Genomic DNA, 16,069 nt, shown 5'->3' on the forward strand with positions numbered 1-16,069 from the left:
GTGCCTGGTCCAACGATGGAGCCAGCAGGGGCACCCTTCACAGTGGAGCCCCTCTATCACAAGGAGCATCTACCCCTTGCATACAGAGTATCCTTTTCCACGTGCCAATCGTAGCAGCTACTGGGTCTAGTGCACCGCCAGCTCTATATTTCCCCTGAATAAGAGCAAGCACAAGGGGGTACCCTCTGCAGTGCTAACTTCCAGCTGGAAATGCTGTGGGGCCTCCCCCCGCTCCTCCCAGTATGCAGCATACAGCCCCTGCACAGCCAAATAATACAATTTGTAATGGGGAGCCATGACACCACCCTCCTCCCATGGTCAAGTTAAGTTCATCCAACTCTTTCTAGCCACCTGGTTGCCCCCATAAGAAAGCCACACTTATGGACTGCAACTCCTTAAAGAAGCCCCACCCAGGCCAGGCCTGGAGGTTGTTGAACAAGTATAACAACTTAGATAATACAATCATCTTGAGTAGCGCCAGTCAACCCATGAGTGACATTGGTATTCTAGACCATCTATTCAATTTGGTTCGGAATAGCAACATGTACTTACTATAATTCAGTTGAATCATATCAGCAAGTGATCCGGCAACCAATATCCCCAAGTATTTCATAGAATTAGTTGCCACTTTCAAGCCCTGTACTTCAGTTGATGTTAGAGTAAAGTCTGTGAGGGGGAATAGCTCAGATTTTTCCCTATTAAGGTGGAGCCCTGAGAACATCCCAAATCCCTCAACTGCTAGAATCCAGGCCACATGCTCACACGGGTTCTGAACATACATTAATATATCGTCTGCATAAAGAGATACAAGGGTTGGGAGACTGCCCAATCGGAGGCCACCTCACCCTTAACCATCCCTCAATTTATCAGCTAGCGGCTCTACAACCAGAGCAAACAACAGCCGTGATAGTGGGCACCCCTGCTGTTTTCAATCCTCCAGCTCTATAGGGGAAGATAACATGCCATTCATGCAGACCCTAGCCATAGGAGCCATGTACAAAAGTCTAATCCATGATTGAAAACGAGGGCCAAATCCTCAATTATTTAGCACCCAGAACAGGTAAGGCCAGCACTCCGTGTCAAATGCTTTACGCATATCCAACTATAAAGCAACTGCCTTTGATTCGGGTGTGACCAGCGACATAACGTTATACAGCCGGCGTAAATTAAGGCCTGTGACCCTACCAGGGATGAGCCTGCACTGATCACCATGTATTAAGTGGGACATCAGTCTGCTCGCCATTACTTGTGCAAAGATTTTTTATTTTTTTATTTATCTTTTTATTAAATTTTCAAGAAAAACAATTGATCCAGCAATAATAAGACATGGGGAAGGAGCACGTACATCAATTCATCGGGTTTTCAGCCCAGATTCCTCTCCCTTAAATCCATCCCCATTCAACAAAGCATTGCAATACATTATCAACTCATCAATTCAATTTGAACTAGATCATGAACAAATTCATTTATCAACAATCAATTGAAGAACAATACAAGAATAAACAGACAGGAGGAAAGGAAAAAAAATAAAAAATAAACAGATTGGAGCCTGTGCAATTCTTAGCAATATCATTTCTGTGCAAAGTAAGCAATTTCAAGTCTGTCAGGAGTTCATAAAGTGTCTCATTAAGTTCGGCCTGAAGTACAACTGCTCCCTATCCGACACATATACCAAGAAAGGGTTCCAGATCTGTCTGAACTTCGAAAGCTTCCCCTCTAGCATGGCAGTGAGCTTTTCAAGGCCCATCAATTCCCACACCTTCACCCACCAATACGCCACCTGTGGCCCTTCTACCGATTTCCAAAATCGAGCCCTAGTGATTTGTGCCGCAATAAGTAACTGCGCAATTAGGGCTGCTCTGGAGTCCGTCAACGGGAAAGACCCATCCTCAGGCACTTCCCCTAGGAGTAATATGCATGGATCCATTGGAAGCAGCGTGCCAGTAACATCCTTGATCTTGGAACGGACCTCCAACCAGTAGTCCTGGATGACCGAACAATGCCACCACATGTGTCCCAGATCACCCTTTTCACCACACCCGTGCCAGCATGTATGCGGATAATCGGGATTCATGGCATGCAATCTAGTCGGTGGGAAGTACCAACGAAAGCAGATCTTAACTGCATTCTCTTTTACTAATGTACACCTGGAGATCTTATGGGCTCTGTGCCATATTCGTTGCCAGGATTCCTCTGGGATTTCAACTCCTAACTCCCTTTCCCACGATAACATGTAGGGGAGCTTCTCGCCTTCTGAGACATTTTCTAGAAGGCTACAACAAGCCGCCAGCCTCTGTGAACTCTGCCCCTCAAGAATTCTAAGTTCTATGCCAAATGGCGCTCTGCTGGCAGATTGGCGAGTTTCCCTGTTAGTCAGCCAGTGTCGTAGCTGTATGTACCTAAACCGTTCCACCTCTGACAGCCCAAACTTCTCCTTGCACTCCTGAAATGTAAGTGGTTCCTGATCTACATACAAGTCCCTAAACCTTAATGGTCCATTTGATTCCCACCCTTGAAATGAGCTGGGAGTTAGTCCCGGCGTAAACGCCGGGTTTTGAGTCACAGGGGACAGCGGACCCAATCCCAGAGCTATCCCCCTTTGCCCCCTTGCCTTATCCCAACTTTGAAGCGTAGCCAGTGTCGTGGGCAGGAGTCCTCCCCGATAGCTTTGCGCCTCTTTGGGCAGGAAAGGGAAATACTCTAACAGCAATGGCGAGGCTTCCTGCTCTATTTCTTGCCATTTAGGAGTTTCAGTGGAACTTCCCCAGGCTAACATAGGAGACACCTGTGCCGCCCTATAGTAGCGCTGAACCGAAGGCAGACCTATACCCCCATGTACCGCCTTTCTCGTCAAGAGTTTATAAGGGTTCCTAGGCTTCTTGTTTCCCCACACAAAGAGTCCTATCTCCTTCTGCATATCTGTAAGATCCCTCTCAGGAATCTGTATCGGTAAAGAATAGAAGGCATACAGCAGCTTTGGAATAAGAGACATCTTTACCGCACTCACCCTGCCCAGCCAGGATATTTCCTGTGAATCCCAACGACGAAGCCACTCTTTGGCCTCTCTAAATAGTACTGGTATATTTGCTTTAAACAAGCCTGTGTAGGTCGGGGTCAGTTTAATCCCCAAATAGGGAATGTTCGTAGAAGACCAGGGAATGGAAAAGGCCGCCTGTATCTCCGCCAGATCCTCCGGGGACTCAGTTAATGCCATACCTACCGATTTGTTTGCATTCACCCCAAAGCCAGAAATGTTTTCAAAACTGGACAATAAGTGCATTAGGGGCAGGATGGACTTAGTTGCATCCTTCAGGAAACATAGCAGGTCATCAGCGTATAACGCTATCTTATGGCATTGTCCTGCAAACTCGAAGCCCATGATCTCCCTGCTTAATCGTACATGTTGTGCCAAGGGCTCTAATGCTAATGCAAAAACCAAAGTGGACAGGGGGCAACCCTGCCTAGTGCCCCTATACAAACGGATTGCTGGGGTCAAGTTCGCATTCACTTTGACTTTAGTGGTGGGAAACTGGTAATTGGAGAGAATCAACCTCAAAAATCTGGGGCCAAACCCAAACCGCTCTAGCACCAACTGTAAGTAACTCCAAGACATACTGTCAAAAGCCCGATGGGCATCAAACAATAACAGCGACAATTTACCCGGCAGTCTAGGGGCCAAAGCTATCAGGTCTATCGTCTGACGTATATTATCATGTGTTGAACGGTTCAGTATAAACCCTGTTTGATCTTTCTCCACTAGCGTCGGAAGCACCTCCCCTAGGTGCCCTGCTATCACCCTACTTAATAGCTTTGCATCCGTATTTAGTAAAGTAATTGGTCGGTAAAATGCACATTCAATCGGATTTCTTCCGGGTTCAAAACCAATGTCGAAGTAGACTCTGCCATGGACTCCGAAACTGACCCCGTTGCCCAGATGTCATTAAAGAGTTTTGCTAAATAAGGGGAGAGCTCAGCCCTAAAGGTCTTGTAGAATTTATTTGTGAACCCGTCAGGTCCTGGGGCCTTACCCAGAGGAAGGGATTGAATCACTTTTTCTATCTCCTCCCTTGTAATCGGCTCCTCTAAGAGCTCACAGGTTTCTTGAGGCAACTGTGTCAGATGCGCATCTTGTATGAACCCGTCCGCCATACGTACATCTGTTTGGTGGGGGGCAGAGTGAACCCTAAAGTACTCCTCCACTACGCAAAGTTTCTCTCTCTCTGATGTGACCCTCCTTCCTTCCCCATCCAAAAATGTTTCTATCCTATTGCGACTCGCACGTAATTTCAGCTTGGCTGCTAATAGCCGATTGGCTTTGTTACCTTTAGAATAGTAGTATTGCTTGACTCTCGTCATACTATACGCTGCACGGCTCATGTGATGAGCCTCGAGGGCCCTCTGGGCTATCCTAACCTCACTTTTCAGTCTCTGGGTGGGTCTACATCTATGTGCCTCTTCTCTCTTCCGGAGCTCCAGCTGGGCTTGTACTTGTTTCCTTGCCCTCCCTTTTTCCGCCGAGTAAGCAATTACCTGCCCCCGAAGCACAGCCTTTGCTGCATCCCATACCTTTGTATACAGCAGTGCCTCCCTCTCATTCTCGTTAAAATAATGGTTAATAGCCTTTGAAATACATGAGCGGAACTGGGGTTCCTCCAGGAATTCATTCAATTGCCAGGTCCGTGGTGGGCTTGGCAAGGCCTGAAAAGAGGACAACGTGAGTAGAACCGGGGCGTGATCTGACAAGGCTTTGGGCAGTATATCTATGCCAATTGTTTGGGCTATAAGCTTATCGGACACTAAGAACATATCCAACCTGGAGAATCCCCTGTGCACCGCAGAGTAATATGTATATTCTCGCTCTTCTGGATGACAGAATCTCCATACCTCTATAAGGGAATGCTCCCGCAGGAGCGTGGTTAGTGCCAAAAAATTCTTTTTGTTAGCGCTAGTTGGGGGGAGAGACTTATCCATCAAAGGATTAATTACAGCATTGAAATCACCCCCAATTATTACTTCACCCTCCGCATGTTCAAACAGGAGCTTCGAGACAGATTAAAAAAACGTGTCCTGCTTTGCATTGGGTGCATACAGAGAGACCAATGTCACCTTCCTCCCCTGTAATTTGGCTACAACGAAGACGTACCTGCCTCCCACATCCTTCACCATCTTATAGACTGTCTTATAGACCACAAACGAGATTCCTCTGCGAAGCAGGATGGCCACCCCAGCTCTTTTACTCCCTGAAGAAGCGCAACATTTTGTGGGGTATCATTTACTATTAAGCCTAAATTCATCAGATGGGAGCAAATGTGTCTCCTGAAGAAACAGGATCGAGGAGTCTAAGGTGGCCATGCGGTGCATCAATGCCCTTCTTTTAATCGGAGAATTCAACCCCTGCACATTCAGGGAGAGACAGCAACAATCTGAGGCGATCATAACCTTATCATTATCCCCCTCAAGCAATCATCCCTCTTCCTCCCCCAGTCGAGATGACTAAAAATAGATGCCCCTTCTCCACCTCCCTCCCCAGTCTCCCATTCCATCGGGCCCAAGAGAGCCCAGCATAACAAGAAACCGATTCCTCCCCATTGCCAACCCCAACATTTGTATTGCACCTTGCTGTCTATCAGGTATACTTCAAAGGGACACATGACATCTCAAACCCCGCAGACCAGTGCAAACCCTGCCACAACCTTCGAAGATCAGGCTCATCAAAAGACATTTAAAAAAAAGACTAAAATACAAATTATCAACTGCTTGCCAAACTCGTAATGCAACTGATTTAAACAGTAATCCTTCCACGGTAACAATGACGGGCATAATCCGTGTGACGGGCACCCAACTTCAAACTCTCAGAAACATCCCCACATATCCCCATTTGCTGTAATCACGCATGCAATGTGCATACATACGAATCCCCTCAAGCCTTGTTGCGTCTTTACATGTTATAGAACGCCCGGGGCAGGATCCGGGACAGGCAGACATCCTATCAGTTTACTTGCGCTGTTGTCTTGTTTAATCATTTCAAGATCAACTCCCAGCCCCATTTCCTCAATCACCATATAACCATGCCCAGAGCAAGGCGAATGTACATCAATATTAGCCCAATTTATTCGAGTGACTACTCCACCTGGGGAGCCCCGCTACCACATCCATTCACTTCCCATCAGCAATCCTGCTGGCATCTTTCACATATTAATGCAGCTACTTGCCACTGAGAAAAGCACCAGCCTATCATCACTCGCTCAGCCTACTGTATTCCCATAGTCCATTTAAACTCTCTGTCGAGGCGTATGAATTCTTCATGTTAACTTTCATCATCTATTCCAGGGGGAGTGCTGCCCTTTTGCTCCGCGTCCTCCAGTATCTTGCATGCTTTAATTAGAGCCCAACCCCTGGGTCTTTGCCTCTTGTCCTTCGGCGTGGGGCTAACAGTCAGCCCTCTCTCCGTGTCAGCCCCTGTGCCGCCTGACTTGCCTGCAGCACTTCGCAGCCATTCCTCTGCCTCTCGCTCAGAACCGATGCTGCAAGGGCGATTTTGGTATTCAAACAGCAGCCTGCACGGGCATCCCCATCTGTAGCGGATCTTTTTCGCTTGCAGCCAGGCAGTGATTTTCTGGAGGCATCTGCGGTTTGCTAAGGTGTACGGTGAGAGGTCCTGAAACAATGATATGGCAGAGCCACGGAATTCCACCTTTTCCACCAGAAGTAGACCATAGTCAGGACATCCGGGAGGAGATTACGCTTTTGCTGGATAGAGGAATACACCCGATGAGTCCTGTCCAGGATCAGTTCTTCAGAGTCACACGTTTTTAACAAGGTCTTAAAGAGATCCCGCACATATCCAGCGAGTTCCTGGTCCTGGATTTGTCTTGGCACTCCTCGGATCCTAATGTTATTCATCCTTGAGCGGTTTTCCAAATCCGCCTGTTTTGCTGCCATTTCTTCCAGTCTGCTCTCCACATTCTGCATTCCTTTGGCGAGATCCTCATTGCCCCGCTCGTGCTCACATACCAGGGTCTCTAATTCATCAACCCTGGTCTCAAAGCCGTTCAAATTGGAGCTTATTTCTGCAATCGACCGTGCCAGCAAGTCTTTTGAAGACTGGATCTCCGATGTTATTGCCGTTGTAATGTCCTGCTTAAGTGCTCTCAGCATTCCCTCTAGTTCGTGTCTGGATAGGGCCGGATCGAGGATTGAATCAGGCCCCTGTGAGGCATGAACCCCTGCTACGATCGATTCCATCTTCTGTGGGGTAGGCGTTGCTGCAGTCAGGAAATTTGTAATTTTGCTCCCTCTGTTCTCATTTCCTGATTTGCGCATCGCCAGAGAGAGGTTGCTCAAGTCAGTAGAGTGCCCTTCAAAGTTCCCTTGAAAGCCGTGCCCACAAACGTGTGCCCCTACGACATTAGCCTCTCATCCAACACCTCAGCACCTGCTTATACCAGGGTCTTGTTTGCCTTTTTGGATAACTTGCCAAGTCCATATCTCCAAGGTCACAGCTCCAAGATTAGGTGTCAAAATACTGCTTTTAAGCCCCCCCCGCACCAGTGTCCCCCTCCTCTCCGACGCTCTCCACTCTCCTACCGGCCAGCCCGCAAGCCTCCTCCGTCCAGTCTTCTCAACCTTTGCTCCCCCAGCTGCAGGTTTCTCCAATGCGCCCGCCCGCCTTCCCGGAGGCTTGCCTTCTCGTTCCGGGTCTGCATTCACTGGGCTCACAGAGTGCCGCTGGTCTCAGCGACACCCTCAGCTCCTTCACTGCCTTCACCTCAGGCAGCGCGATCGGCCCGCGGGGCGCAGCTCTCTCACTGGTATCTCTGTGTCGGTGCACCCCGGCTCGCATCAGCGCTCCTCTTCCACAGCCCTGCACATTCTTCAGGTCCTGCATACGTCTCCAGGTCTCACATCTGAACTCGGATACCACAGCTCCCGCATGCCCACCATCTTGTGCGCCAACGGCTTCCCTTCGCTCGACTCCGGGCCTCGAGAAAAACAGCTCCCAGGTGACTATAAACCTCACATCCAGTCGCCGCCGCACCACAAGGCACTCCCAGCAGCTTCCATGTCAAAATTTTGGGGACTAAGGGCTCCTAAGAGCTTTGAAATTGGGGCCCGTCCCGGAGCTTACAGCAGGCACGTCCGCATGGCGCCCTGCCTCGCCATGCCGCTCCTTGTGCAAAGATTTTTACATCAACATTGATTAAGGATAGAGGGCGATATGATGCAGTCATTTGGTGCCTTATCAGGTTTCAGTAACAAAATAATCACTGACTCATGTATAGCCTCCGGCAGATGCCCCACCCCCAGCACCTCTTCCCATAGTTGTGTCAGGTATGGAATTAGTTTTGCGTGGAATTCCTTACAAAATTTGATACATATCCCATCCAAACACAGAGGCTTCCCACCCGGCAGCCCCATAAGCGCCACTCTTAGCTCCTCAGCAGTCAAGGGTAGTTCCCGAGTCTCAGAAGCCTCACCTGATAATTGGGAAGTAGGTATGCCACTGAGGTAGGCATCTCTCTCTTCCCTATTTGTCACTCCCTTCGGTTTGTACAACACAGTATAGTAATCTCTAAATAACTTGTTTATGTCCGCCTCAGTGTAAAGCACGCTCCCCAGAATCCATGTCAATATACACTATGGGAGTTCGCCCACTTTCCTGGCGTATTAACCTAGCCAAGTGATGCCCAGGCATGTTCGCTTCCCCATATCTTCAAGCCATCCCTGGCCTGTCTAGAAGTCAAAGCTCATGGGCCATAAGATCCCTGAATTTGTCTAAGTCATCCTTAATTTTAGACATTAAAGGTGGGGGGGGGTTGCCTGAGAATATTTCCATATTTCCCGTGAAGCAAACCCATCATGTGCTCTGTTTTGTGCATATCCCACCGGACAGTTCTAATTACGACACATTCAGTCGGCATCACCATACCCCTGATGTACACCTTGAAAGCTTGCCAAAGAGACGCTATTATGGAGACGGAGCCCACATTGTCTGCAAAATAGTGATTAATACTTTCACAGAGAGAGAGTGTAAATGTGGGATTAAGCAAAGCCTCATGATTCAGGTGCCATGGGCGTTTAGCACTCCCCCTTCAGTCCAAGAGATAGAGAGTAAGATGGGGGAGTGGTCCGAGAGAGTACACATACACAGCCATATGACATACTCCTCAATGCTAGATAGAAGCATTTCCGATAAACACCAGAGATCAATCCGCAAGTGCATTTTATGCACCGAGCAGTAGAAAGTATACCCCCTCTGTGTTTTATGCAGGATCCGTAGAAAAAGAGGGGTGCCTCGCAATTCCCTGATCTCTCCAGGTAAATCAAACTGTATAGAGACAACTGATCAGGGTGACCCCGGTTGTACAAAAGGACACACCACCAATTGAAAAATATTTATAGCAGAAATCTAATAGTGTGCATTACATATAAGCGAAATCCCAGCACATTTCTAACAAAGAAACATAGCAACAATATACAGAATAGTTAATACAATCCACTCCTCAGATTTGCTTCAGTCCTGAGGACATTTTGTACTTTGATCAGTGCGGAGGACTAGGGAGAAAATAGCAACAAATAGGACACAGAGAGTTCTTGACACTGCTCCCTTGATCTGTCCCTCGGCGGAAGGCTTTTAGAATCTCCTCAGATAGCTCTGCTGATGGTTAGAGAGTTCCACTTGGAGCACGATTCCGTGTAGGAGTATTCCCATCTGCGCAATATTGCTGGGTCTCTGATGAAAGTGCGGATGTCACCATCGATTGGTCTCTCCACTAGCTCTGGAAAGTCAGTGACTAGGCGAAAGAGAACATTATGGGCCAACCTGGTGTCCTCTGGTGACAGGGACATCCGTCCTGTCTTGCTGAGTTTCAGGATTATATGTTTTCTCCTAAATGTGAACAATGTCTGCACTGTCCGGACGCATGGAGTGCAACTATAATTATGATTTTATTTAAAAGATGGCTTCAATGTTCTGTATTTGCTGGGTCTCTGAGGAATGTGAGTGTATCTGTTGTTCTCCCGATAAGAGTTGGACAGTCTTTGATTATGCGAAAGACCAGTATGTTGAGGAGCTCATCTATTTCCGCCTGTGTTGAGAACATTTGATTCTTTTTCACTGTACTCAGGGAGTAGGATAAATTGTTCGGCAATGACAGTGAGGAGTTGTCTTATTATCTTTTCATTTTCAGGATCTTGTAGAAAGTCAGTGACACTGGTGAACCTCCCTACCAATGTCGGGTATGATCTTAGCACTAGGTCAAAATAGGTGACCACATCCTTGGCGATGTCCCTATTGAGGGGCACCATAAGTGATTCCGAATAGGGTCTCGTGGAACGAGTCGGGATACTGTATTTGCTTCCAATCCAAGTGTCCTTGGTCAAAACTTGGCTTATTCTTTTCTCAAAGCTTAAGTATGCCTCAGTACAAAGTTCAAACTCATCAGACTGTGTTGTGGCTTGTGCGTGCAATTTTCTTCTTCACCCTGCAACTAGGGTGCACAGAGTCTCTGTTTTTATGTCCTTATCCCCTGTTTTGCTTAGAGGAAGTGTCCAATTTAAGCCAAAATGTGCAAAAAGTTCTTTGTCTTTGTGTGGCTGGTCATGCGTCCTTCTTCCGCGTCATGGATCTCGTCTGCACGTGCTGTGGTTCTTCCTCGTTGCTCGTAGATTCCTCTCATTGGGGTGCAGGCAGGGGGCCTTCTCTGTAGGGTTTTATATCACTGAGAAAAATCCAAGTTCTCCTGCCTTGTAGTTTCCCTGCGGACGGAGTGCAGTCCTCCACTGTAAAAGGACCGTTGAACCTTGGCTCGTCCCACTTTTTCCTTGTATGATTCTTCACAAGGACGGCGTCTCCAGGGAAGACGGGTGGAATATATAGACCTTGAACTTGTTCTTTTGTAGTGTCTCCTTCTGTGTTCTGTGCTGCTCTGCACCCTTTTCGTCGTCGCTGCAGCTGCTCTAGTTTTGCATTTCAGACCCTAAAACCTCTCTTGTTGCCTGGGCATCACATCTAGCTCTATCTCGGGGTGTCAGAGGAGTTCTCATTCTTCTTCCTGTGGCTATCTCGTGTGGCGTAAAATGATGGTCGGACCCGGGTTGGTTCCGAAGTGCATACAGTGCCAGTGGAAGGCAGTGCAACCATCCCTTTTTTAGAGTAAGCTTCAACTTGGCTATCCTTTCCTTTAACAAGCTGTTGAGCTTCTCACAGATCCCATTACCTTGTGGATGATACGCCGACGAGAACTTGTTCTTTTTTACCAAGCAGCAAGCTAATCTGCTCGAATGTCTCATTTACAAAGTGAGCTCTGTTATCTGATCTTATGACCTTGCACACCCACACCTAGGGAAAACTTCTCTCACTATAAATTTGGCTGCACAGGCAGAGTCTGGGTGTGTACATGGACCTGCCTCAATCCATCAAGAGAATGGACACACCACAACAATTAAGTATCTGTACCCGTTACATACTTGAATCATGTCGAAGTAATAGACATGCAAGTGTTGAAAAGGCCCATTTGGCCTTGGGATGACTCCTTCCATTACTTTTAATGTGTGCCCTGCCGTGAATTGCCGACAAATTATACAGTTTACCATAAAGAATGCAATGTGCTCCGCTAAATTCGGTATGAACCAGTCTTCTGCGAGTGTTGCTGCTAGGTTCTCTTGTGTCATGTGCACCGGGTAAAGTAACTGCTCCAGCGCTATTTTTAATAGGGCTACAGGCATTACTGGTTTACCAGTGCTGTCTTGTCGCCACAAGCTGTCAGAGGGGTTTAAAGAACACCCTTGACATTTCCACAGGTTCTTCTCTTCGTGTGGCACCTCCCCTTGGAGTTCCATTAGCTGTGTTTGCCCCAAATTACTGTAACATTCAGGTGCAGTTTGTGTAACCATCATTCGCTCATTGGCATTGATAACTTCCACTTCCATGATTGTTTCACTTTTGGATGCCATACTCTTGGCTTCCGTGTCTGCTGCTTGATTTCTGTGTGAGATAAAATCTGTCCCATTCGTGTGGGCGGCGCATTTCACGGCTGCTATGCCCACTGGGAGCTGTAGTTTGTACAAGAGGGGTTTGCTCTGACGACTAGAATTCTGGGGTCTATTAGTTGACTGCAGTAGGCCTTAGATTATTCTATCATGTCTCATACATACAAAATCACTTTAGATGTATTCGTGCTCATGAAATTTGAGAAGGCTCAAACAATAAAGACTAGTAGAAAGTACAGCTTATATTTTATTTTGCTGTCAGTTATTGCTGCATTTTGAAGTCATGCATTAGTAACCTCTTTGTTGAGGAAAAAGGTACAGAACATTAAGGATAACAAGTTCTTGGTATTCACAAGTTCTCAATGGGACTAAAATTAGCAGCTAAATTGAAAGTATACAAAGCTTTAATACAATGGTGCTTTGAAATTCATCTGTAACCACCACCTAAAGTGACAAGTGATAGTGCAGGTATTTATTACAGAATAACCAAAATGAAAACACTAAATGGTAGAACAATTGGTTATGTGTAGCCAGGCTAGAGGGTGACCTAACACTGGGAGCTGTAGTGCCTTGATCAGCCTGCCCAATAAGGCTGCATGATGCACTGGCGTGCAGTCTGCTCGGAGGTAGCCCCTCTTTTTCCAGCATGCTAAGCCTGCATGCACTGTTGACATCACATAGGCGGAGTCACTGTACACTGTTACTTCCTGGTCTACGTGATTCTCAATGGCGAGTATTAACGCCAACAATTCTGCAGTCTGTGCTGAATAATGAGATGGTATTCGTGCACTAAGAAGCACTCAAACTCTCCATTCGTTGTGTGTTTCATCACATCAAAGCCTGTGTACCTTTGCCCATCCTTTTGGTCGATCCTCGAAGACCCATCAATAAAGACGATCTCTCCTTCTGCCGAGGCATTTTCTTTCACCATGGGGATTTCATCATAGAATTCGTCATAATTTGCACAGTCCTCTATGGGCTCTCCTTGACTGGCTCTGCTATGAACCTAGCTGGGTTCACTATTTTACATCGGACTATTTTAATCGATGGATTTGATATGATCACTTCATAAGCAGAAGCTCTCTGAGATGTCAATGTGCCATTTGGTTTCTCTAGAATGGCAAATAGCGAGTGCTCGACGTACAACGTCATTGAGCACTCCATTACAATGGTTGTAGCCTTCTCTATGGTGAACGCTGTGGCAGCTAAACTTTGTTCGCACGGGAAATGACCCCTCATAACTGGGTTCAAGTTCCCACTATAGTATGCCAGGGGCTTGTACCCCAACGTGGTTATCTGTGTGAGTACTGCCGTCATAACGCTGCCATTTGTGTGTGAAAACAGGTAAAATTACTCTGCATAGTTGGGGATCCTTAGAACTGGTGCTGATCTTTACTTTTGTCACTTGGGCCTTCTTTAGGGCCTGAAGGGAAGGCTTGGTGTAAGAGCTGTAGTCGTAGACCCATGCCCTCACATAGTTGCATAGTCCTAAAAAGCTCTGCATCTGCTTTATCGTGTGTGGCTATGCTGTGCTAAATATGGCTTCAGCCATTTCTGGGGTCACTTTCTTTCCCTCATGTGAGATCAGCTGGCCTATGTACAGCACTTCTTGTTGACAATATTGTAACTTTTCTTTGTCAACCTTATATCCTTTCTCAGCCAGTATAGTCAATAGCTGAACAGAATCGTGCCTGCATTGTTCTGTTGTGCTACAAATTAAGATGTCATCCACGTATTGCAGGACAACACTTTCTAGTGCAATATTGCTCAAATCCATCTGCAGGACTCTGTTAAAAATAGAAGGAGACTCACAGTACCCCTGTGGCAGCCTCGTGCTTTTCAGACGCATTTGTCTGAACGTGAATGACGTCAGATCTTGTGAGTCACGGTGCAACGGGATTGAGAAAAATGCATTTTTCAAGTCAATCACCGTGAAATATTTTGCCTCAACGGGTATGTTACATAGAATTGTAGATGGGTTAGAGACTAGAGGGAACTCGGCCTCAACAATATCGTTTATTGGCCTCAGATCTTGAATTAGCCTCCATGACCCCCCTTTACTTTTTTTCACAGGGTAAACTGACGTATTACATGACGACTCTGACGTCACTAAGATGCCTTGCTCTATCATAGCAGAAATTGTCTGAACAATCCCCTTATCTGCCTCTCTGGACATGGGATATTGTCGGGCTCTTGGTAGAATTGCTCCTGGTTTCAGTTTAATTTTCACTTCTCCAACCCCCTTCAAGAGGCCTATGTCATAGGGGCCTGTAGTCCATACTGAGACGGGTACCTTGTCGTCATCAAAATATTCAGGACGATTTAGTGCCAACATCATTCTCTGAGGTACTTCTCTTTTAATCATCTTTATCCAAAAGGTGAGACTCACTTCCACCATTGTCTCTCCTATATCTGTTTGCTCTTCAAACAGATCGTCATCGGTGACATCAATCAATCGATATCTTTCTTCAATGGCGATTACTGCGCACCATTGCCGGCCCTCGTCGTCATAACCATCAATCAAGGCCCTTTCACTGCAGCCGTGTATATCATCAAGGGAAATACTTGATCCTTCTCCTCATGCATTGGTATTCTGGGTCCGAATAAGAACTCATCAGGGGTTCTCATGGTTTTGTCTGCAAGGCCTGGCAATCCTGCCATAAGCACACGCATACCATATGCGAACATTTCTGTCTCTAATGGTATGGCCATCATGGCTATTTGTCATGACCCCTGCCCCTGGCCCTAATAGGCAAGGCATTGGGGCTAAGCTCCGACCCTCCATCATGGCCTTAAAGGCCTTGCCATCTCATCCAAGACTCTCCTGGAGTCAGTCGCCTTTGGCACCAGGCTCATATATAAAGTGAGGAAGACTTGAGAACTGGACTTGGGAATGGACTTTTGTACAATATGGATGCCCCGCATAGCTCAGTTCAATGAACCGTGCTATACGGTCTAGCCGTTTAGGTGTGGTCAGGCCTATGGATACCTGGGATACCTGGGGGCTATATAAGACACGCCCAGGCAGAGAAACACGATTTGCGTTACTCTGCGCTCTGCAGCGTGACACTCACCACGTTCTGCTCGGATCTTCGCCTGCTTTTCCGGAGCCGTGTACCTGAAAGAACAAGAACACCATCAGTATAACACTTACCTGTGAGTGAATCCTGCTCACCATCCATCGCTCTTTTGGTCCAGGGAACACAGCATCTCGGCAATGTCCCCTCAATCTTCGAAAACGCTGCAACCTGAGAAGAAGAGAACGAAACAGCATTAGTAAGCGTTTATATTCCAATTCCGAAAATAGCTAAAACAGTTGCACGCTTACCTGGGTTCGAGTCGCTCTTGGTCAACATCCATTCCAGGCCTTAACAATGACCTGCAAAAAGAGAGGAAACACAGATTAGCACACAAAAAGTCAAGAAGGCGCTGTGTGCTACGTATTACTCACCGCTCACTATTTCCTCAGGCAGCATCCATTCTGGGACATTGCAGCGGCCTGCAAGAAAGAGAGAAAGACAGGTCAGCACAAGAAAAGGCAGATAGCGCCGCACATCGCGCTTTCACTTACCATCTTGTGCTTAGCTCCAAGCAGCACGACATCACTAATGAGGTCTTCCTGCACCTAGAGGAAGAAGGAAAGACATTAACAGGGGCAATTGGAAAGAAAAGGACAAACTGCAAAAACCAGCAAACTTACCTTGACGGATTGGAGTCACAGCAGGTCTGGACTCTTAGGGCCCACACCAGTGAAGCAACTAGGTTGCGGCGCGCCCACACCAACAAAGCACCCCTGCACTGAGGGGCAGGATGGAGAGCGCATCATAGAAGAAAGCAAGGTGAGGAGAGAACTAAGGGGAAAGTTGGGTCCAAGCAACAAGAGACAGTAAGATTAAACCCAAAATTCCTGTATTTCAGACCAGATCCTCGGCTGAACAGAGTCCAAGGGAGGGGTTCGAGATCGCAAGCGGTCCAGTCAGGCTGAGTGGCGTCCCTGTGGATATCAGGTGAGCGTTGCAGAATGCGAAGCCTTAAAAAAACATAATCCACCTGGGCGTCATGGAAACGTCAGAAACCG

At 47.1% G+C, this 16,069-nt stretch overlaps 1 long non-coding RNA gene across 1 annotated transcript in view; it reads left to right on the forward strand.

Moving 5' to 3' along the window:
• LOC138498613 (uncharacterized) overlaps nt 1-16,069 on the forward strand; it is a 206,348-nt gene that overhangs the window by 67,650 nt on the left and 122,629 nt on the right. The window lies entirely within an intron of this gene.

The sequence above is a fragment of the Ambystoma mexicanum genome, chromosome 5q (assembly GCF_040938575.1).
Source record: "Ambystoma mexicanum isolate Mex_15411 chromosome 5q, UKY_AmexF1_1, whole genome shotgun sequence".
In the NCBI taxonomy this organism is placed as follows: Eukaryota; Metazoa; Chordata; class Amphibia; order Caudata; family Ambystomatidae; genus Ambystoma; species Ambystoma mexicanum.